General features: G+C 46.8%; 1 protein-coding gene across 4 annotated transcripts in view; it reads right to left on the reverse strand.

Annotated features, from left to right (window-relative positions):
• Window positions 1-22,829, reverse strand: part of PRICKLE1 (prickle planar cell polarity protein 1) — a 56,804-nt gene that overhangs the window by 12,177 nt on the left and 21,798 nt on the right. The window contains exon 1 of one of the 4 annotated variants that reach the window (XM_015854677.1): window positions 3,032-3,117. The exons of 2 other annotated variants lie outside the window; for them this stretch is intronic. The gene's annotated coding sequence lies outside the window, so the exon portion shown is untranslated. Of the gene's footprint in view, window positions 1-2,942; window positions 2,973-3,031; window positions 3,118-22,829 lie in introns of those variants that run through there. One more of the 4 variants, XM_015854695.2, reaches the window with a different exon arrangement.

A 22,829-nucleotide genomic window follows, 5' to 3' on the forward strand; every position in this document is an offset into this window, starting at 1 on the left:
GGTTGGCATCCTGTGTCCCCCATCATCTAAACCCCAATAATTGTGAAGAATAAAATCCAGCCATCTCCATGACAGATGTGGTACCTCACAAACCCCCATCAGAGGCAGCTGGACGCCTGGTTCACAACAAATGCCACTCACTGAGGCCTGAGCTGGTATTTCCAATTCCTACAGCATCGTGTCATAAGAAGCTGTGTTCATCAAGCTGCCACTTTTCAGAAGCTGCCTCCTGCCCAATAACCCATGGGTGAAAGGAGACACAAGATGAAGCACCTTTGTCAAAGCTTCACTAGGCAGCCTGACCTCAACCACAGCAGCAAGGAGCAAACCTGACATCCCATTCAGCCTGTCAGCTCTGCAGTGCTGGGGCACCAACACACCGGGTAACCACGGCACTGCTCAACATGGACTGCTCCAAAGCCTCTCTGTGGGATCACAGGCCAACTGCTCTGCCTTGCTTTCTCCAGCTGACAAGAACAATAAATAACTGTGACCCTGTGCAGACCTGCCGGCTTTCCTGGGGATTTCTGAGCGCTAAGGCTACGTGCTACTTCTCTATGGCAAAAAAGCAGTGTTAGGATTTCAAGCATACCAAAGGTACATAAACACGAGATAGCTGCCTAATTCCAAAGACAAGGCTTTCATTGGAGATGGGACATGCTCCTTTTCCACCAAGACTGATGCTGCCTGGGTTACCTTTACCTGCTCCTATGGGGCAGAACAGGGCAGATCCCCAGGCCCACAAACACAGCGTGGGCTGCCAGTAGGAATGGCAGGGAATAAAGGAGCAACACACCTGATCTCAAGCTGCAAGAAACAACTTCAGCATCAGGGTGCTCCCCCTGAGGTCAGGTGATTGGCAGTGTTTAAAGCGAGGTGCATAAACCTCAACAAGCCCAGATTACTCAAAGGACAGTGCTCACTTTAAAAGAAATAGGCTGCCATAGCGCTAACAACTGCCTGACAACGCACCATAAAGCAGCACGGCCTCGCTGCAAATATCCCGGTGCTGCTGACAGGAAGGTCCCTTCAAACAGCGCAGCCAACAGCGAGCTATTTACCCAACTATCCCAGCAATCGCTTGTTTGGAAGTTCTCCTTCCTTTCCTGCCCCAGTGTAACTTGGTTTGCAATTCCAAGCTGCAAGGCTCTTCCTCCCCACCCCCCAACTGCACTGCTTCTTCAAAGCCGCGCTGTTTGAAATGGCTGCATCCTAAGGAGGATTCAGATGAACATAAACAACAGCTGAAAAAATAAGCTCTTTCTGAGGGATGAGTATTAAGGTGGTCGTCTTTCTTCTCGTGCCACCACAGCTACACCACACTGCGAGTTCTGCTTTGCTCTCTTCAATTCTGCTCCAATACAACCTCACACAGCAAAAAGCTTCCCAGCCTACAAGGAGATACACAGAATCACAGAATGACCCGGTTTGGAAGGGACCTCAAGGATCATGTAGTTCCAACCCCCCTGCCTGGCAGGGCCACCAAACATACACCTTTACTAGATCAGGTTGCCCAGGGCCCCGTCCAACCTGGTCTTGAACACCTCCAAGGACGGGGCATCCACAGCCTCCCTGGGCAGCCTGTTCCAGGGCCTAACCACTCTCCTAGTGAAGAACTTCCCCCTAACATCCAACCTAAATCTTCCCTCCTTCAGCTTGGATCCATTTCCCCGTGTCCTGCTATTGTCAGCCCTTTCAAAGAGTTTACTCCCCTCCTGGGTGTAGGTTCCCTTCAGGTACTGAAAGGCTGCAATGAGGTCACCTCGCAGCCTTCTCTTCTCCAGGCAGATACTTGGCCAGCAGCTTGACAGCGATGGATAACATCGTCGAGTTAAACAGCTCAGTTCGGTGTAAAAAGAAAAGCAATGATGACGTGTGTTTTTTGCACTAAAATGACCAACTAAGACCGAGTTCTTAGGAGAAGCAAAGCCAAACTGCGCTCCCAACTACAAGCGTGAAACACGGGGGTATCAAACACGGAGCACAGCCCTCACACACCGCAGGAAGGTTCTCCCCGTGCTGGGATTTCCAGCTCACTGATTATGCTCCGCCGTCACCCCTGACCAGATAGGAGAGGTCACGATTTGCGAGCACGGTTAGACAAACACCTCCTCGGCCACCCCCCGCTGTTTTACTCTGTCCTGCAGGGCAAATTGTTTAACGACTTTTTTTGTTAGAACGCTTGTTAACAAGGCAATAGGGGATGCGAGATGCATATCGCACACACACACACACACACACACACACACACACCCATTCACAACCAAGGCTGGGCGAGTTAAGATTAGCGCGGGCAGCCCGTTCACCTGCTCGGCGCTGCCTCTACCCGCGTTCGGGGAGGAAAGGCGGCACGGGGCGGCGATAACCCCGCACGGGAAGCACCGCAGGGCTGCTCCAAGGCTGCTCCAATGCACCTTACGGGACGGCCGCAAGAGTCCCGCACTGACACGAGGCTCCGGGCGGACCCGGGGAGCGAGCGCTGAACTCATCCCCTTGTCCCCGGGCCGAGCCCTCCATCCCCAGCCCCGTCCTTCAGGGCTGCACGGATTCAGCGAGGACTAAACCTCGCCTTCTACAGCCTCCCATTGATTTTTTTTTTTTAAAATTCTATTTTAAACTGCAGCCAGCCTTCTCCGCAGTGTACACACACGCTCAGGTTTCACTCCGTCACCTGTTGGCTCCCGAACAACACCCTTCTTTGTTAGGGCTCGCAGCCCCCGTTTGAGACAAGTTTCCAGGGAGAGCACTCGGACAAATCGTTCCATCAGTCACCGGGCTGGAGCCGCACGAACACGACTCCGCGCGGCCTCCTCCGACGGACGCGCCTCGGCTCATCGCGGGACACCCGGCCCCGAGGCCGGACACCCGGCCGGGCTGCGGCTCCCGGCGGCCCTACTCGTCGCGGCGTAGCCCCCGCGGCTCCGCACCGCCGCCCGCGTTACCTCGTCGCCGCCGGCCGAACCCGAGCCCCGAACCCGAGCCCCGTCCCGCGGCTCCCGCCGGGCCCCGAGCATCCCCGCTCGCCGCTCACCTCGGGCTGCGGCGGGGCTCCCCCGGCGCCGGGCGCAACCCGGAGGAAGGGGCGGGGGGGCTCCTCCTTCCCCTCCTCGGCCCGCCCGCTGCGAGCTACCTGGGCCGCCCCCCGCCCCGGGCCCGGCCGGCCCCTGCCCTCCGTCCTCCGCCCTCCCCCTCGGGGCCGCGGGCCGGGGCGGGCGCGGTTTCTCCTCCCTACCGCATCCCCCCCCGGTCCATCCCCCGGTCGGGAACGGGAGCCCGGCGCCGAGCGCTCGTCCCCCCGGCTCCTGCGGGAGGAGGCAGGAATTCGGGCAGGAATTTCTCCCGGCGGCGACCTCGGCTCTCGTGCCGGGAGGAGCCCGATCCGAGCTCCCTGGGGACGCGGCGGCCAACTTCAGCGCCGCGGACACGAAGAACCGCGTTTTACCGACGGCGTTTCGCCCGCGGTCGTGCTGGAAATAGGTTTTCCACCCCGCCCCGCATTGTGCTCTCCTGGAGGGCTGACCCCGCGGTCCTCCGCGAGCGCCCGGGCTGATAAGGACGGGAAAACTATTGTATTAACCAAAGGAACGGAAAGAAAGCGCCGTGCCCCCGCCTTCGGGGACGCCTCAAGCGGCCCCTGGGAGGAAGACGTGCCGGGGTGACACCGGGCCGCCGAGAAGCGGCTGCACCCTGACACGGCGCGATCCCGGCGTGTGGGGCCGAGCGGCCCCATCTGGCGGCCGGCTGAACATCTGCCCGCTCCATTCACACCGCTATCAGAAATGGAAGCGTCAGGAATAACGTTTGTCCTCCCCCGCTCCGAGGCCGAGTTAAACAACGGCTGTCTGCGTGTATTGCCTTCTCCTCCTGTAGGGCGCCTGACCGTGCCCCGGGGATGCGGGGCAATGAGCTTCGCCATCGTAAGGCCAAAGCCCTGTACAACGTGCCCGTGCCGTGTCCCGAAAGCACTATTCGCATCAGTAAAGCCATTGGTTTTTATGCAGAAGTGCCATCGAGCCCAGTATAACTCCTGTTAAATCCGCCACAGCGCCCCACCAAGGGGTTTCAAGCAGTCGAGTCACTTTCAACTCTTCTTCTAAACTCTCAGATTGCTGTTTCAGCGCTCATGTGCTGGATCGTAATTGTAGCCCTGAATGTCAGGCGAAGGAATCGACTGCTGTAACTCCCCCCGGGGCATCTGCACATTTCTGAGCTATCTATCTCTTTTGATGCAGGCTCCTTCCACAGGAGCAATTGCGTTGCTATGGCTTTCTGTTCCTTACACAACAAATGCGTACGCGCTTTTTATCTGAAGCATAAACTACGCTGCAGAAGTTGCCTCAGAAAAAAGACAACCCCTAAAAAAAGACAAGCAGAAACCTTCTTGCCCTTTAAGGCACGTTCCACATTCTTGGCTCTGGGTAGAGCTAATTCTTCAAACAACCGGCTGGTTCAGGGGATCTGTAATGGATACGGAGCCGTTTGCCCCAAGGTCTTAGCACAAATTTAGTCTGGGTAACAACTTTCTTTTACCGCTGACCGGGCCACGTGTGTTCTCTGGCCTGCATGAAATTTGCTCCGAGTATCAGCTGGGTTTCACAGTTGGCAATTATCCACCTGACAGAACATCCCTTGAGATAACAGCAGTAATTGCTACCTCTGTTGGCAGTCTCGGAAGAGAGACCAAGGAGCGGGGAATTCATTAACCTCTTGTGCTTTAGACGTGGTTTCCCTGGGTAGGACGGTGGCAAAACACCCACTGCTCAAACCTGATTATTTCTATGGACAAACAGCGGAGATCGCTCTCTACATCAGCACCCTTTAACCATCACCACCTTCACTCCAAGAGTTTTAATTAAGTATCGTCTCGTCTGTTCATTTATTACCAAGAAAAAAAGTGAGTCAGCTCTGAAAGGTGAAAGTCTGCAGTGAGGTGAATGGGGGCGAGACTAAAAAGAGGAAACCTGTCACTCCTAATTCGATCAGAGACCTCAATGAGAAAACTATGCAAAATAAACCAGGTTTCTTATTTTGAAACAAAACAAGCCAAGAAGGATTTTGCATATTTCTGACAGCACAAGAAGAGTCCACGGAGCAGGAATTACAACTGCTTTCCTAAGGCTTGATCACAAACTGAAGCCTGAGCCTGGTGCACACTGCTGCCTTTAAGGAATTTTAGGAGAGGTGACCAGAGCATGTTTGATCCTGACTTCAGGCTACAATGCGAGGAGCTCCAGGGTGTTTCTGCAGCACCCAGACCCACTCCACCTTCAGCAGCCCCAGGTCTATACCTTGAGGGAGCACAGAAGACAGCGTATGGGATGCAGTCCCATGGCAGTCTGAGCTGTTCTAGGCAAGATCCAACCCAGTGAATACATGCTGGTTTGGTTCCCTGAGCCAGGCAGCACTAGCACAACAAAAAGAGAGGCCCAGCTCCTCAAAGATCACTCTAGATGCTGTTCAAAAATACAAGGGTAATGTAATTATGTTTGTAGTATCATAGAATATCCTGAGTTGAAAGGGACCCATAAGAATCATAGATCACAGAATCATGAAGGTTGGAAAAGACCTCCAAGATCACCAAGTCCAACCACCAACCCATGCCCACCAGCCATGTCCTTCAGTGCCACATCTCCAGGGTCCTGAACACCTCCACAAACAGTCATAGAGTTCAACTGCTGGCTCCACACAGGACCACCCAAAACTCAAACCCTGTGTCTGAAAGAGTTGTCAGATGCTCCTTGAGCTCTGTCAGCTCACTGCCCTCCCTGCTGCCCTGGGCAGCCTGTTCCAGGCCTGACCATGCTCTGATGAAGAACCTTTTCCTCACTCCCAACCTGACCCACCCTTCACACAGCCCTATGCTGTTCCCTCAGGTCCCATCGCTGTCACCAGAGAGATCAGTGCTTGCCCCTCAGTTCCTCTCAGGGAGAAGTTGTAGGCCGCCATGAGTTCACTCCTAATCCCTATTCTGAATACATGCATTTTGCTGTGTATAGAAACCCCTGTGGACATCCATCTGCATCTCTGGATACTTAAGCATCCTGTCAAACCTGGCCCTAGGTCTCTTCCAGATTAAGAGCATGAGGTGTACACAGAAGTACACCTTCATAGGTAGGAACAGTTTACACAATGTTACTGCTATATATTATCCTTAGGAGGTACCTGAAGCACTGGATGCCTTTAAAGCACAGATGAAGCTCTGGACTGTAGAATCATGGAACGGCTTGGGTTGGAAGGGACTCCAAGGATCATCAAGTTCTAACCCCCCCTGTCACAGGCAGGGCCACCAACCTCCAGGTCTGGTACTAGACCAAGCTGCCCAGGGCCCCATCCAACCTGGCCTTGAACACCTCCAGTGATGAAGCATCCACAGCCTCTCTGTGCAGCCTGTTTCAGCATCTCACTGCTCTCTCTGTGAAAAACTTCCCCCTGACATCCAAAAGATAAATGACTGCAATGGGTCACCAGAGAAAGTTCACCTCTTTGTGCCACTCTGCATCTACAGCCATAGGTGAAAACTCCCCACTCAGCCTGGTTTCCTTCTGTCTGCACTACATTCCCTCCGTGCCCACACAGGGACAGGGAGGTGGCTGAGGGACTGTGTCCAGGCAGCAGCACAGCAGCTTCTCATCACACGCTGCTTGGAGACATCTCACATGGGCCTGTGAGGTCACTGGTGTGCTAAGGCCACTCAGTCCTGTCACTGCTTGGTTTTATTCTGTATTTTTCAGGCTACAAAGAAAGAGCACAGTGGCAGCACCTGTGATGTCTTCAGGTCTGAATCCTTGTTAATTTTCAATTAAATACCGAGAAAGCCATCTCTGTATAAGACAGGCAGACAAGAGGTGATGTGCAACAGAGAAGGAAAGATATGGGTTGCACACGGCGTGAGGAGCTGCCTAGGCTGACAGCTCTTTAGGTCTCACCTGCAATCCCGCTGCAGCCATTGTCACTATGCCGGGGTACCAGTCAGCCTCCCAGCTGCATCAGCATCCCCAGCTAATTGCCATCCCATTTCCCAGGCTGTATGAGGCATTACCGAGTGCCTTGCAACAACTTGTGCCTGCGACGCTTTGCCTGTAGCTGAGCTGACGCAGGGTGGAATCACTGCCTGGCTTTTTAATAACACACCGGCACAAACACCGTTGTGCAACATGAAAGGTGTTGCATAGCTGGTGCTAATGCACTGTTTGCTTATTGAGGTACTTCTAAGCCAGCTATTATGCCAAAGCCTATGTGGTTGATGAATGATATCAATCTTATCTGTGTCAAGTCCTATTCTCGGGCCTTGCCTCCAAAGAGCCCATCACGATTCATCTAAATTGGTTTGGAAATTGATTCAGATTAAAAAAGGAAATGGTATAAACTCTGTGGGGTTCTTCTGCTAGAGGGTGGCTTATCACAGGAGGCATCTGTGCAAAGACACAAACTAATGTCTTAAAATAAACTTTGGGCTCTTAGTGAGTGTGATTTTGTGGATGAGGAAATGCTGCAGGGATGCATGGCCTGCTCCTGCCTCAAAGCCACACTTGGGAGAAAAAACAGGTGATTGAGACTAAGTAAAGGCACAGTCTGATATTCTGAGACCTATATAAAACAGTACACCACAATCACAAGGGACAAACAATGACTTCATTAACTACTGAGCTTATTTTATCGAATGAAAATCACAGGCCGTCCTCAAGGAAGGCAGTGCTGTAAGAACATAAAGAATGTCTGATGGGTAACAACACATTAGTCCTTTGTTAGCTTTAGTAAAGCAGCTGTAAGAAAGAAAGAGAGATTGCCAGCAGTATGGGCTGTGAAGACCAAAGGCCACGCAACCCTACTAAAAGGCATCACTGAAAAAAAGATATGTGTTCCAGTCTAACGCACAGCAAAAGCAACCAGTAAGTACTAAGTCATATTATAGTCAGGCAATGCTAGGAAGAATCCTCTCACTTCTTGCTCAGCAAACTGAAACATCTGCCTTAAAGCTGGGCAGGCTTCCACCTCTGCAGACACGCATTGCTCTTCTATCCAGCCAGTTCACACCATTGCTTCTGTTATTGCAGCTTTCTTGATTTTTGTTAAGATTTCTTTTTCTTCGTGCTTAAGAAGGCTTGCCATGGGCTAGGCAGGATCCCAGTGACACCCGCTATACAAACACTAATCCACAGCTGTACAACAAGTTCTCATGCTTTAAGTTGTGGCTGGCTTAAAAATAAGACTAAATCCTCTATGTAAAGTTCATTGCATGAGAGCTGTGGAGACTTTTTTTTCCCCTCTGAAGTACAATTAGTTCTTTCCCAGAACTGGTTTACTGTGGGATGAGTTGAGTGCAATCGTCAGCATAAGGGAGGGACAGGAGGTAAGCAGAGGGACGGTGCTGCTCCTGGTCAGTAGGTAGCTATTATAACCACACTGATACATCAGCACCACATCAAACAGAAGCCGGGGAAGATCGCTTCACCAGCATTTCTCTCTGCCAAGTTCCACTGGGATTATGGATACACAGGTATGAACTGAGGAGAAAAATAGCCCCAAAATAGCCAAAAGTGCCACCACATCAGTTAAAGAAACAACCCACCATGCTCAGCCAGATTTAGCAGAGACATAGTTGAAAGGCACCATTAGAAAGAGTCATATTTCTTCTCCAAGTATTGCCTTCTCCATACAGCTAGGTCAGGTGGTGGAGACTTAAAAGCACTCTTTTCCCTCTCTTCATGTAGATTATACTCAAAGTTCAAGTCCAAGATGTCTGTTCAAGATGTAAATTACGCCTGGTTTTCAGTAGGATAATAGTGAAGATTTCAGTTAAGCAAATACTCAAAAAGAAATCAGGTTAGTTACGTTCTCTTGCCAGCAGCCATTAGATTTTCCACACAAACTATATAACTCCAAAGTGTGTAACTACAACAGGGAAAACTATCTTAGGTCCCCTAAATATCAAGCTTCACCTCATCGCCATCATGACATTAATACAGAAAAGACTGGAGACGCCACTACAACATCCTTAACTGTATTCATAGAAAGATTTGCACAGTCTTAAGAAAAAATAGGCATATTTTCAGAACAAACATTTTATCAACAGTAATGAAAATCCTTGTGTAGGTGGCATACAGTAAAGTCAAGATTGTTTTAAGAACACTCAGCAGGTACCCTTGACATGAGCGACCTTTGTACAAGCATCCATTTATTCTAAAGTCCTTCTGGTACTGTCAGCTGCTGAAACAGCAACTGTTTGACATTACCTGACACTTGATAGTTTGCTAGAAACCACCTAGCGTTAAACTACACCCACCTGGACATGTCAGCATGTCCCAGCTTTTCTTTCTTACCAGCTTACTTAGGAAGATGGATTCCTTTGGACACATGAAGTAGGAATGCCTCGCTTAAAAACAGTACCAGAACGTAACAGAAGTGAGCAAGTGGCAATGCAAGTTACGACTGCAATGCTTCTAGAATAAGCAGGATCCCCGCACCCCTATTTAACAATATATTTACACTCGGTCACTATTTAGTGAGGGTCTGCTCTGAGTCACAGGTGGAAGGAACCTGTTTAAGTGTCAAGACACTTTCTCAAAGACAGTTCAAGACTCATTTCTTGAATTCAGCAGTTTCTAAGGAAGAATTCGATCAGTTTTAAAGCGAGATGGCAGAAAAATACGCAACCTACCCATTACGTAATGCTTCAGTCTCTTTTAAATAGGTTTTGAAAGAAAGCATTTGGGATAGCACTATGAATTCAAGGCAAAACACCACCTTATAACAAACAGCGTTTTATTAAGTACAACCTCTGAGTGTCACATCTGCCGTATGACTCCAGATACACCTGACTTGTCAGTTTATTTGTCAAGACAATGTTTTTACAGGTCTGAGAATTAGCAACTGATACGTTCTGAGGCCATACAAAGTCTTGAGTGTATGGCTGCATGTTTAGTGTTAGTTTCTGTCAGTGCAGTACCTTTAAGCATTCACATTTTCCTGACTTGCTTTCTTGTCTACAACAATTGTTGCTGAGACAAGTTTAACTCGCAGCCAATTAGTAAGCAGAAGAAAGATGAGAATAAATATTTCACAACAGCCATATACACAACTCTCCAACTTGATGTAATCTTTGGATTTTTGCGTTACACACACGCATCCCTCCCTCCTCAGTCATCATCTACTTTCTCTTCAGCAGTACTCCTTCATAACTCTCCTTCCCTCTTACACAGAAGTAATGAGTCAGTGATAATTACACTGTTTTTGTAAACGCAACATATTGACAGCAACCCTGGACCTTTCTCCCAGCACCGTAATGACAGCTCTGGTCTTGCGAAGCTGCTCTGAAATTTGCACCAGGTGATTTTTAAAGCAAGAAACATGTTTTTTTTCCCAACAAAGAGCAGGGATGGAGGCGTGGTTCAGGATCACTCCTTAGGTCTGGGCAGTTGGCAGATGTCCCGTACGCACCTCCTGCGAGGCAGAAGCTCCGTTCCCAGAAATAAGACAGAATTCATTAAATAGAATGAGACATTAGGAAAAAAATAATAAATAAATGAAGGTTCTCTTAAAAAGGCAATCTAGTTACACTACCTACAGTTCCATTAATAAGAATTCAGTTACTAAGTGAGGAATCCAGACCTTGTTTTGATTACTACAGCTGCTTCCTAAACAAACTGAAGTGCCATTAGGTTAGGAAGTCCATATTCAAACGATTCCCAGCATGCTGATCAGATAGATCACCTCTAATATTTGGCAAGACCAAGTTACCATTGCAGAGATCCAGAGAGTTCCTTGCTCAGTGGGAGTGAAACCCCATAGGCTGTTCACACTACATCAAAACACAGAAAACACCAAGAGTCCATACTGACATGGGCTGACGCGGTGTTAAGACCACAGAGCCTCAAGTGCTACTCACCTTCCTCTTCTAAATGAGATTTGGATTTGCTTCTTCATTACACATAACACCGAGAAGACTAGGGAACATCTGCATAGCCAAAACTAGCTTGTAGCATAACAGAGGTTCAGAAGTGTGTTCTTGGTGCTGCCCACAGCATCCAGTAGATGATGACTTGTTAAAAACGTAGCTTGATCAACTCCTGCTCGATACCATTGCAACTACTACAGCTACCATGGCTGACTAATTCTTCAAGGCATGAGTGATCAAGTGGCACCAGCTGCACCACTGAGATGACACACATGCAAGAGGAGCGACAGATTTCATTAACAAGGAAGAGGAAGAATGCCTGGGAGAATTAGAAGAGGGTGGGTAGCCCAGTTTAAATGCTAAAATAAGACCTTTGTACCTATCTATGATCTTATTACTCAGCTGCCACAACTGCAATGGACAGGTTACCTCCTCTTGATTTCTCTTTGATCCACAGAAGACGGTGGAGTTAACACAATAGGGGCAAGAAGCTGAATCAATATGATGATTCTCCCAGCAGTGGATTTCAACAGAGATCCGTTACTGCACAGTGAAAATGATGGAGGTAGGTTCAGGAGATGCAATTATCTGTAGCTTTTCCTCATTAAGCCTTGCAGCTCTCTCAATGAGAATTTAAGAACATACATACTTCAACTTCCGTATGAAGTTATTAACATCACAGGAGATGAACAGTGCAACAAGCCATTCGCATTCTGTATTATCAACAACTAAATGCCGAAGAGCAAGTTTTTGGATCCAGTTATTGCATATAATTATACCTATCTCTATGAATAAATGAAAACTAGTTTGCATTTCTTCCCTGATCATTAGCCTCATTTGCATAAGTGTTATGAGGCCAGTTCTTCATCCATTAGCGTGAATTAAGTGATATCCTGCTGCGTGCAGGACTGTTCAGACATGCTGACTGCAGAGCAGCTGCTCTCTTCTTTTGGTATTGAATGTTGATTAGCGTCATGGCGCAAGATACACTGCAGGGCATATCATGTATCATGATATAGAATACAACATTCAATGAGAATCCAAAGCAAATCCCATCATTCAGAAGGCCAATCTCTGCCCTGAACAGCAGGGTAATAATTAAGCACATGGTCCATCTCAGCAAAGACTGAGCTGCTTGAACAGTGAGCATTAGCTTTTTGGGGACAACACTGACTACTTGAGGCCCAGCTCTGTGTTTCTTTAGTTACCATAAGCAGCAGTAAGTGCATCCACTACCACTTCATCAAATCAATGCCCTGTTTTCCAGCAAGGCACTTACACGTTATCTCTCCAACTCTGATCCGCGAGACAGAACAAAGCTTCCGCATTTAATAAGTCAATAGAGAAGATCTAATAAAAGACACAGCAGCTACGAACAGAGTGAATAATACAAATTTAAATGCCAGAACATGGATCAAGATTTAGTATCACTTTGGTGTAACTCTTAACAGATCTTCAGCAGAACCAGTAAGTTCTTTGACAGCTTCCCTCACCTGAAAGACGGGGTGACATTATCTTGTCTTGCAAAGATTCATTATTTGAAGACTACTCTGACAATACTGTAAAATAGTGCAACAAGGCATTACAAACAGCACTTTGCTACTTATACAATATTAAATGGAGGCAGGAAAAGCTTTTCACAATGACAGTGGAGCAATTAATATGACACTATTCAAATTGCTGTTGGAAACCATTTGGGATTTGTTTTCTGGGTTTGGGTTTTTTGTGCGTGTTTTCTTTTTTTTCTACCTGAAAGCATATTTAATATGAAGCGGTAACAACACAGAAATGCTTTCAGCACTGCTGCCTCAGCTCATCCGCAGAGCAGCAGCTACTAGGAATCAACCAAGACAGGTATTTTTTTTGTTCTAAGCATTTGAAATTCAGTTAGTAAAGATTTCGGCATGCACAGTTTCTTCTCCAGAAGACAAACACAGCATCAGAATCCACTTCTCCAGCCATCCCATTTTGCTGTGCCTGGCTCTCACTTGTTGCTGGGCCCTGCTGAGAGCAGAACAGCAGAATCCCAGGTTTGGTCACTGGAATCAATCTAATTACTGTTGTAGTCATACATCTGTTTCAAAGAGCTGAGCCAGTAGAACCCCCATACGAAAGGTGTTGGAAGAAATCAGAGGGACATCATTAATCAGCAGAACAACGACAATGCATAAAACAACCCACAGCTTTTTCCGTGCCGGTCACAATACGGTGGACCACTCCAACTACTGGTCTCGGAGAATCACGTTGCTAAATGAAACACGGCTCAGGCAGATGGAGGAGCCTCAGGATTCTGAGAAGTTTGGTGTTAACTTTTTCACCCCCCTAACATGTCCAATAGCAGAATCACTGCAGCCTCTCTCATTTTTCAGGCTTATATTCTCAATTGTTTGGCTTACAAAAGTTTCTTGATAAGATTTTGAAATACGACTTAATCCAGCCTGAACGCTGGAAGTCATTACTGCAGACATCAATGCAAAACGTCTATGTTATAAAACACTAAAGCGGCCTTCTATTACTTGGAAACTCTTTGATAGAAATGGATCCAATTTGAAACAAAAACACCACTAAGCCACACAGATTTGAAAAGCGAGATAAAAAACAATTCCAAAAGAACTCCAACAGCCCCACAAGACTGAAAAGAAAACGTAACTGGAGAGATTTGAAACTGCTTTTTGGACTTAAGATGATCTTTTTTAACACGTCTTACACATAAGCGAACTGCAGTTTAAACACAAGGAAGCAAAAAGTCTTTCAATGTCATTCACACAGCCATGAAGCTCAGAGAACACTGCTGTTTTCAATCATGTTAAGCAGTGTTAATTTTTTCTCATTATCAGTAAAACAAAATAAGTACATGCTGAGGATAAGGAAACAGCTTTGTTTATCTTCAAAATCATGTGCTTACCAGAACTAAGGCATGTATTTGCCATATGTCAGCCTCTGCCCTCCTTCTTTAAATTACATATTCATTAATATAGCACAGTGGTGCTATATTGCTAGCAAGGAATTTTAAAGAGCAATTAAGTGGGATAAAACTACTTGAGAGGTTTTTCACCACCAGTATCTCAGGGAGGCCAAAGGGGAAACCTGACACCGAGAAATGTCAGCCTGAACTTGATGAATTTTCACTCAGAGCAATATTCCCCCCCTCAACAACGTTCCCTTCCCACGCTGCTTCACGACACCAACCCTTAGAGCTTCCTTTTATTCTGTGAAAGGACGAATCCGTTTGGATCAATGTATTTAATAGAGCCATATCTTCTGTTATTGTTTCAAGCTTCAAAACTCAAACCATCTGTATTCTGCGTGCTGCCTGCCAGCGAGGGCCGATTTGCCAAGCAGCCTGCACGTGCTGCAAACAGCCATCCTGGGCTCAGACACACCGTGACAATTCAAACACTCCCTTCGGACAACAGCAGCCTTTGCACAGCACCTAAGTTTCATCTTCCTGGTCTGGTGGGTCCAAAGCACACAGCAAACCAGGTCAAGTCTGAAGTTGTCTGCTTTGCTCTTTGGATACCAGGATCTGAGACCCAAAGTCTAAGGGCTCTGTTTTATGGCTTAGAAAGGAGAACCTCCAGGAGTAGGATCCCTGCTTTAAACAAAAGCAGATTCTCTCTGATACAGAAGAAACACAGTGCTCAGCAAGGCTCTGCTTGCAAACGTTATGCTGTTGAGAGGTTATATTTTTACAGACAAATGAACCTGTGGGGTTTAATGCAGAAGAGAACCTTTATTTCTACAGTGAAATGAAAACAGAAGTTTGTGAAACATTTCCCGGCCTTTTTATTTTATTTTATTTTATTTTATTTTATTTTATTTTATTTTATTTTATTTTATTTTATTTTATTTTATTTTTTTTTTTAATACATAAGAGTGACAGAACTTTTATATCTGCCCTTCAACAACACCGCCAATATCCTTGTACTCCTCTTTTCCCTTGGGATTTCGGAAGCCCGGCCTTTCACAAGTTTAGCTCTTAAATCAACATACGTTTGTTATTTAGGTTATATTGTCATCGCTTCCTTTCTGTTCCTGTAGGAGCGAGGCATGACGTGGCTGTTTCTTCCCAGCCTGCAAGCAGCATCTTTAAAATGTGACTATTGTGCTATCCACACCCCTACAAGAGCTAAGGGGAAAATGCTTTTGCTGCATAAAAAGACCGGCAACTCTAAACACGCTGCAATAAAAAGCCAGACCAGATAAAAATTCCATTACGTGCTTATCTGGAGTGATTCTTCCCAGTTCAAAGGGTCAATTTCACAGCGGGGCACCAGCGCTTATCAGCCAGCTCCGCTGAGCCTTTCACTTGCAAAGAGAAGTGTTGCCTCCAACCGGCATGACAACAGCACTATTAAGCAGGCACTTCAAAGATATAGATGTTGTAAACGCTTTGATTTTGCCCAGTACTCTATGCCAGCGCTGTCCGACGGACTTTTTCATGCAGAGCTCGGATTCTTCAGTGGGGAACCGAAAAGTGGGGAATAAAGACTTGTGAAGTGCAGCAAACCCAGCCCATGCCTTTACTCCTGAATCAGCTCTCCGTGTTTTCCCAGGTGCAGCTGCTGAATACTGCATAGATCCTGACCATGTTTATTGCACTGGGTCTCTGGTCTTCTCTACCAGCTTCATTCTGTTGGCTCCCTCTGGTTTTCCCTACCAGCCTGTCTGGAACTGGTCAAAATACCTGATGTCTGTGAGTATAATCAATGCTGTGCCCCTAAACACAGGGTTGTGAGGTACACTGTGAAGAAGGCAAGTCTATGGATCTCGCCTTCACCTCGCTGGTGTGTGCTCCAGCCTCAGTCTGTGCCCAGTGTGCCATCCTTCAGGGAGCTCAGTGAGCCACAACAGCTGTGAGGCGTAACACAAACAGTTCAGATATGCAGTGCTTTAAACATAAAGCCCATATGTGACCACAGAACAAAGCTGCCATAGAAGGAGGTTCACCTAACCGGCCATAACTGGGTGCCAAAGCCAGAGTTATGTGCTAGCATCCCACAGCCCTGCTGCCTTCCTTCCAGCAGGAGAAAAGCGGGGACAACAGCAGCACCACTGAGAACTGGCAGGACGGGCTGTTCAGCTGAGCAGATCTGCTGATAGCTGCCTGTCTGACAGCAGCACCCACCCCACAGGATGCAGGGTGCACAGCCAGCCCTCCTCTGCTCACTAGGGACACACAGTGTTTGGTTGCTGTGTGGAGTGAGCCTGAGAAGACCAGGTCTGGTCAGCATCGAGTTAGTCACTCCCGAGTTGCCACAGGAGCATCTGATACAGATTGTACACCTTAAGGAGGATACCTGGCCATCCAACATCTGTCAGTCTGCATCCAGGCTGGGTGGATGCACCTTTACCCAGCTCTGAGATGACCACCAGCCTCACACCTTTTCCAGTAACTGATCTGTGACCTTTTCTTGCCCATAACCCATGTGTTTCCAGTAAAACTCTCCTGCCCTGAGAACAAGAATTCTGCACGTCATCTATCTTTTAAAATTCCTTTTCACTCAGTTGTCTCCCCACTTTTCTTTGGAGAAACATCCCAAAGCCCCCGCTTCATTTTTCAGTCCAACCATCTGCTTGGCCAGAGCAGCATCCTTTGGACAGAGCCCGACAAGCTCTGCAGGCCCGTCTGCAGCGTAGCTTTCTCAACTTGTTAGCTCCGAACCCTGGGGACACCCCAACAAGATATGCCAGGAAAGATTGCAACAACAAGGAGCTTCATTTTCACATGAATCAGGACACCACAGGAAGCTTTCCAGCCCCAAACATTTCCTGTCTCATCAGCAGGCCACAGTTTACACATAGGAGTAAACACGTGACCTAAAGCAAACCGAGGCCATCTACTGCAAAGCACTTCACTGGAAGTTTGCTCTGATTTTGCCTAGTTCCTTCTAGTCACTCTGTCTGCTCACATTAAATATCATCTCCACGAGGTAAAAGGAAGCTTTCACTTGGAAAGCTGTTCAGTTTATGCAAACACAGCTGAGAAGGGAATGGGATTCAAATGAAAGCTCTCCTATTCCTGCAGCCCCACAAGTTACGCCACATCAGCAGAGCCCAGAAGGGAGCCCTGCACACTTTGCCCACCCCAGCAGAGCCTGAAAGCCCCTCGCTCAATGCACTGCACCTTGCAGCAGGCTGCAGTCAGTTCCCTTGGCTGAGCCAGCAATGTTGGCGTTTCCTATTGCATATCCATGACCAAAGCCATATTGAAGCTTCAAATAAAACTTGACAGAGCAAAATAAGACCTTAACCTCCACTACTGATAGGCTGAGGCAGACTTAGCGTGCAGGTTGTAAACAGTTTTGTCTTGAGGCTTTATTCCATCTCAGCTAGCACGCATTTATATACCCTCTCCTTCCATGCCCCCGGCAGCAGGGTAATATGGCTTGTGGTTGACTTGCGCACATGTATTCGCTCTTGTTCTCTTTTGTCCCCCACCTCCCACCTCCTTTTCTACTGCATTATCTTTCAATTAGTCACAGAGTGCAGTAAAACACACAGTTCTCTGATCTCTGAGACGATCTTTTATTTACAAACATGAGTACCTGCCTCCCAGTCTCTAGGAGAAGCAATCTTTCCGGGATTAGAGGAATGAGATAGGGGATGTTTTAAATATTTATGCTGGCAACCCGTAATAAAAACACTGGCTGTTTTTTTTTCTCATTAAATATATTCAGAAAGCTTAAAGGCAAGTGAGTGCGACTTGACAGTCCTGCTGGCAGTTTAGGCTTTAGGACACTTTTTGAAGAGGAAAACTTAAACATTAAGACGAACTTCTTTTTACTGGCCATCCTTCATTGACATCACACTTGGGTTAGGACAGGGACTCCCCTCTACATTTCAGATCACCGGCCTGTCTTGTCCTGTAGAAGTTACAGGGCTCACAAAAATACAGTTGGAAATAGATTGGTTCACTGAAACGAAGAAACAATGGAGTGCATGAGGGACAACCAGGACTTCTGATGCATCAGCTGTACTTCCCCAGCCAGCAACCATGGCACTCGGCCACAGTCAGCACCAAAGCTGTGCCAGAGGATGGGCTTACTCCTTCAGTAGGTGCCAGCGTCCATCCACCCATTCCCATCTGTTAGCAATTAGATGCAATGCAATGATGTCATGCTCAAGGACAAATTCTAAGCCAACGTTACAGAAATATGGTCCCCATTCCTCAGAGATATAATAATAAGGAAGAAAAAAGCTAGCGTTGCACTGCTATGAATACTTCAGGTTTATTAAGCACTATGCGCACTCCAGAGCCATGAATTGCTACACATATTGCGCAAGTTGCCTAAAACAAGTCATTTATAGGGTGTTTAGTCAGCACGCTATTGTCCACTGGTTTCGGCAAGTTCTATAGCAACAAGCTATAGGACACGAGGATAAGACGCATGTGTCATTTTTAACTCATGGAGAACACTTTATTTAATGCCACTCCTCCAACACAGACAAACAGGAATCTGACTGACAAAACAGCTCTGCCTTGAAAAGCTTAGTCAAGATCTCATCAGCTCCTATCTAGACGGCTCTCCTTGACAACACTGCTTTAACTGCAGAGTGTCCTCTCATCTTGTAACCTGACTTGAGGAAAAAGAAACAAAACACTGAAATAAGACACTGCAGCGTGTCTTTTTTATATATCTTTTAAATATCTTTTTATTGAACCAAGATATAAGTACTTATTAAAAATATTGCGTGCCCAGCTTTATAGTTGTAATACGAGCAAGCCAGGATTACCCTGGAAACAGAACAAAGCAAGACTCTCTGCATAAGGGTTTATCAGGAACTGATGGATTAAGTTTTCTGAAATACTGTTCATCTAGAAGAGCCAATCTCAGTATTAACGCCATTAACTTAAGTTACTCCATCATTGCTCATTGGGGTTTTCTTATGTTGCTCATCATTTTCAAAGCACGTGTCCCTAAGAAAAGCCTTGCTTGAGCGTTTATTTCACGGCATTAAGATGATGGAAGTTTTACATCCTCCTTTGTAGTCTGAGGTTCACAGTGGCCCACTTTTTTTCCCTGGGAGAATGCTTCAAAGAGACAGACCTGGTCAGTCCACCCAAAAACTCAGAAGGTTCAAAACTTTGAAATGAGTCAAAAATCAAGTCAATGAAGGGAACAAGATGCTGGGCAAGAAGCCCTCTGTGACATGGCTGCTGGGCTCCCTGCCAGTCAGAGCTGGAAATCAGTGCTGGAAATGGTAACGTACAGAAAGTTTCAGCCCTCTGAGCCCAGATCCCTGAATACAGGCATCTGCAGAGATGTGCGTGCCTACATCAAGTCACAGATCGAGAGCAGAGATTCATGAGCTAGTGGAGACTCAGGCTCATAAATCCACATGATGCGGTACAGCTGGATATTCAGCTCGAGCCAGCATCACCACAGTCACATTTACATAGCTCTTGTGCTGCTGAACTTGGATGTCTCTATCACATTCCCCCATAGCTTCTGCTTCCAAGGAAGCGCAGCCAACTAGAGAATGCTGGGAACACACATCTGGGGTGTAGAAATGCTCCAAGTCAAAGCTGATGAGGTGAATCACCATCCTCCCGCCAGCTGAAAGATGGAAGAGATCTATCAAGCAACCCTCCTTCCCCATCCCGCTGGGCAGCTGCGATCCCTAGCAGGAAGAGTGATCCAGGTGGGCAGAGGAGCTAACGCAGGCAGTCTGCATTCAGAAACAGATGTTCCAATAAAAAGAAAAAAAAAAAAAAAAGATAAAAAAGAACAAATAGATAAAGCTAGAAGAGTAAAACTGTTTCAAATAGGACTTCAGTCCTTCCTAAAGTCAGAGTAAACTCAACAGATTATTACTGCCAATTAAACCTTGGCATATGGGTGAGACTGTGACTGCTTTAGATACAAACAGCACCGATCTGCTGAACAGCCTAAAAATGATTTCCGAACTTTTATTTTAATGGTGTCCAATGGGATAAATGAGAAGCACAGTCAGCACTGGCAGCGCTGGGAAGAAGCCAACACCAACACAGCAGATTGAGCTGGGGCTCAGAAATCAGGAGGAAAGGTTCTCAGGAAGGCCTGTAGCCCAAGGCCAAAACACAGGAAGGGAAAGGCAACTGAAGACACTCTCTATTAAGCCATGTAAATCACTAGAACTACTTAGGTGGAGTGAAGAGTGATTGGAAGTGAGGTCTGGCCACACACAGGAGGCTGCTGGAGATTGCTTCCTCTTTGGTCCTCCCTCCCTTCACATCATGAAGCAGCACAGCCACATTTTCTTTGTTTTACCTACTCGCAGGGCTTTGCACTTGAGCACAGAGGGCAGGGGCAGAGCAGCAGCACCGTGTCCTGCTGCTAATGCTCATAATACCCTGCTGTGCTGAGGCCGTGGGTTGGAGGTGCTGACCCAGCAGGCTCTAGCCATGCCAGGGGACTGCAGGTGCCCACTGTTACAGGGGCAGGGCTGGTAACACCACCTGCATCTCCAGAGGCTGCCCCTGCAGCAGAGATACCCCCGTGGCAGACCTCCGGGCAGAGCTTTCAGAGAAGCAAGTCTGAAAAATCCGGTGTGCCGTGCATGGTCAGAGAGGATGGGCTGCTCCTCCAGGAGTGCACCGGATTTACACACAGCTCTGCCCAGGAGCGAGGGATGCCTGGCACAGCCACAGGGCTGTGCATCAGACTTCCTCCTGCTTAAGGCCTAATGGGGTTTCAGCTCTCAACCATATTGTAATGGCAGTGCTAATCCTGGCTGCCTGCCTGGCAAAAGAGGGCTTGTCCCACACCTAGACCTATAGTTACAGCAACACATATGGGGCCTTACAATTTCCCTCTCCCCAAGGTCATCTCCTTTTTTTACAGCTTCACTGCAGTGCTGACACAAATGCCCTTTTCATTTTAAAATATGTAAAACAAAGTCATCTCAATGCCCCAGTGACTACTGCTAGGCCAGGCCTCAGAAGTGCGGGGAAGATAAAGCCTTGAGCTTCCATTGGGAAGCAGAGAGGATGCAGAGACTGAGCTAACAAAGACACACTTGGTACACCTATATACAGTATATACACTAAACATATGTACACACACACACACACACACACACACACACACATACTATATTGCATACAGAGATAGGCAAGACTGTATCCAGGCAAGATGATTCCAGAGCACTTAAGGACACAAGAGTAGGCAGGCTGAGACAAGTAAGTAATAATAGTTTAAAAGAGCAAGCTGACAGCTAAAAGATGCAAAGTAGTTTATTCTAAGAAGTACCTTCATCTATTTTATGGTGGAATAATTCATTCTGTATTGAGTAAAATTTGTTTCCAGAGTAAATCATGCAAATAGGCTTTAGATAATTTTCTTCTTAATTGTTTGTGTGGGTGCGAGATGGTTTTGACCTGAGAATTAGCTTGAAATCTCTGCCAAGCTGAACAAGCCTTAAATTGCTGTGCCTTTTTTTATTATTATTATTTTTAAATACATATATATTAATTTTACGGCCAGACCCTCAATGTGTGAAGCCGTAGCTTATTTCAAATGGCCAGCTTCTCTTAAAGTGCCAGCTTTGCAGTCAGGCGGCACAGCTCTTGGACTGCTCCACACCAAAAGAGAAGAGGATCATCTTCCACTTGCACTGAGAATCATCCACAGGGCTGCTGCTTCACTAAGCTTCAGAAACAAAGATCAAAAAGGTTAAGCTGTCACTGCAGACCGAAGATGGGCTCACTGAGCATGTGCTCATCCTGGCAAGTGTCACAGAGATCTGGTTTGCTTCCATCACGGCACTTCCAGTCACTGGAAAGCCCAAGTGCACATATTTGTGACCGCATTTCTCCTCACTAACGCAAACAAATTGCAGATCTTCCCCTCCCCAGCAGAAGAGAGATTTCTGGAGCTCATCTTTGGAGCTTTGTTGTTGCTGTACTTCTAGCATATACCATCAAGCACATGTGAACTAAACCGCCAAGCATGACTACCTCCCCTCTCACTCCAAAAACCCCTCAAGAAATCCTACCTCTCAAACCACATCCTTATTAAAAAAATTAAGAAGTAAATATTCAGAAGGGTGTGTGCAAGCCACTAAACCAAAATTCCTGAGCTCTAATCCCCTCCAACAATAAAACTTCCTGCTTCTGCCAAACCACTTGGTCCATCTGTTTCACTGTCTTCTGCTCTGAAAACGAGAACGCAGCTTCCTCTGCTTTACAAAAGCAGCCCACGGGCTCACTGTTTATAGTGTTTCCTCTGAATAAGCTTTTCTTCGCATCATTTTCTCTCTGAAGTTTCAGATCTTGTTCAACACGCAGCTCAGGTAACTGTACCGGCATTAATTCTCATGACACTGTTGTAAACACAGCAACATAGGCAAGAAAAAAAACATGATTCTGAATTGGCTTTTCTCAAGGGGTGTGACAAGAAGACAAGCATCTCAGCATCTTTCCACTTAAAATGGCACTGCTTTCTTGAAAAGTCAAAATACGAGGCAACCAAGAGTGTGGTGCAGCTTTCCACCTGGAATCTCAGCCACTGAAACTTGGAAGAAGTGTCAGTAAGCATTTACACCTTCTTATCATGAAGAAAAAGCTATTCACTTAAAAGGAGAGCTGCCTTTTAGATAACTATTAAGTCACTAAATATTACATTTTAATATTTCAATAATGTAAGTTTTGAAAGAATTCCATTTCTAGTCCTATAAACCTTCAACAACATGCTTTGGAGAACCCGGCCACCATTCCCATCAAGATCACAGTAACTAATCCAATACCGTTAGCACCTAAGGCTAGAAACAACTATTTAATGAACACGTACTGCTCAAACGCAACCATTTTAAGGCCTGCTTAGGAAGGCCTAGGAAGCAAAGATGGCTTGAGAGCAGCTTCAAAAATGTCTTCTGCAGGCTACCTTGAGAGGGTAGATACATGCAAACAAGAATTCCTGCTCCTCAGGGTTTCATATGGAAACATTTACTC

Source organism: Coturnix japonica, chromosome 1 (genome assembly GCF_001577835.2).
Source record: "Coturnix japonica isolate 7356 chromosome 1, Coturnix japonica 2.1, whole genome shotgun sequence".
NCBI classification, from domain to species: domain Eukaryota; kingdom Metazoa; phylum Chordata; class Aves; order Galliformes; family Phasianidae; genus Coturnix; species Coturnix japonica.